A 2115-nucleotide genomic window follows, 5' to 3' on the forward strand; every position below is an offset into this window, starting at 1 on the left:
GACTATCCAAAATGACCAAGCGGAAGAATTCCCCTCAGAAGAATCTCCAGGAAATAAAAACAGCTAATGAGCTGATCAAAAAGGATTTAAATAATCTAACAGAAAGTGAATTTAGAATAATAGTCATAAAATTAATCGCTGGGCTTGAAAACAGTATAGCTGACAGCAGAGAATCTCTTGCTACAGAGATCAAGGGACTAAGGAACAGTCACGAGGAGCTGAAAAACGCTTTAAATGAAATGCATAACAAAATGGAAACCACCACAGCTCGGATTGAAGAGGCAGAGGAGAGAATAGGTGAACTAGAAGATAAAGTTATGGAAAAAGAGGAAGCTGAGAAAAAGAGAGATAAAAAAATCCAGGAGTATGAGGGGAAAATTAGAGAACTAAGTGATACACTAAAAAGAAATAATATACGCATCATTGGTATCCCAGAGGAGGAAGAGAGAGGGAAAGGTGCTGAAGGGGTACTTGAAGAAATAATAGCTGAGAACTTCCCTGAAGTGGGGAAGGAAAAAGGCATTGAAATCCAAGAGGCACAGAGAACTGCACAGAGAACACCCTTCAGACGTAACTTGAATCGATCTTCTGCACGACATATCATAGTGAAACTGGCAAAATACAAGGATAAAGAGAAAATTCTGAAAGCAGCAAGGGGTAAACGTGCCCTCACATATAAAGAGAGACCTATAAGACTCGTGACTGATCTCTCTTTTGAAACTTGGCAGGCCAGAAAGAGTTGGCACGAGATTTTCAGTGTGCTAGACAGAAAAAATATGCAGCTGAGAATCCTTTATCCAGCAAGTCTGTCATTTAGAATAGAAGGAGAGATAAAGGTCTTCCCAAACAAACAAAAACTGAAGGAGTTTGTCACCACTAAACCAGCCCTACAAGAGATCCTAAGGGGGACCCTGTGAGACAAAGTACCAGAGACGTCACTACAAGCATAAAACATACAGACATCACAATGACTCTAAACCCATATCTTTCTATAATAACACTGAATGTAAATGGATTAAATGCGCCAACCAAAAGACATAGGGTATCAGAATGGATAAAAAAACAAGACCCATCTATTTGCTGTCTACAAGAGACTCATTTTAGACCTGAGGACACCTTTCGATTGAGAGTGAGGGGATGGAGAACTATTTATCATGCTACTGGAAGCCAAAAGAAAGCTGGAGTAGCCATACTTATATCAGACAAACTAGACTTTAAATTAAAGGCTGTACCAAGAGATGAAGAAGGACATTATATAATAGTGACAGGGTCTATCCATCAGGAAGAGCTAACAATTATAAATGTCTATGCGCCGAATACCGGAGCGCCCAAATATATAAAACAATTACTCATAAACACAAGCAACCTTATTGATAAGAATGTGGTAATTGCAGGGGACTTTAACACCCCACTTACAGAAATGGATAGATCATCTATACACACGGTCAATAAAGAAACAAGGGCCCTGAATGAGACATTGGATCAGATGGACTTGACAGATATATTTAGAACTCTTCATCCCAAAGCAACAGAATATACTTTCTTCTCGAGTGCACATGGAACATTCTCCAAGATAGATCATATACTGGGTCACAAAACAGCCCTTCATAAGTTTACAAGAATTGAAATCATACCATGCATACTTTCAGACCACAATGCTATGAAGCTTGAAATCAACCACAGAAAAAAGTCTGGAAAACCTCCAAAAGCATGGAGGTTAAAGAACACCCTACTAACGAATGAGTGGGTCATCCAGGCAATTCGAGAAGAAATTAAAAAATATATGGAAACAAATGAAAATGAAAATACAACAATCCAAACGCTTTGGGACGCAGCGAAGGCAGTCCTGAGAGGAAAATACACTGCAATCCAGGCCTATCTCAAGAAACAAGAAAAATCCCAAATACAAAATCTAACACACACCTAAAGGAAATAGAAGCAGAACAGCAAAGGCAGCCTAAACCCAGCAGAAGAAGAGAAATAATAAAGATCAGAGCAGAAATAAACAATATAGAATCTAAAAAAACTGTAGAGCAGATCAACGAAACCAAGAGTTGGTTTTTTGAAAAAATAAACAAAATTGACAAACCTCTAGCCAGGCTTCTCAAAAAGAAA

The sequence above is a fragment of the Herpailurus yagouaroundi genome, unplaced genomic scaffold (genome assembly GCF_014898765.1).
Source record: "Herpailurus yagouaroundi ecotype Mexico unplaced genomic scaffold, PumYag 209, whole genome shotgun sequence".
NCBI lineage: Eukaryota > Metazoa > Chordata > Mammalia > Carnivora > Felidae > Herpailurus > Herpailurus yagouaroundi.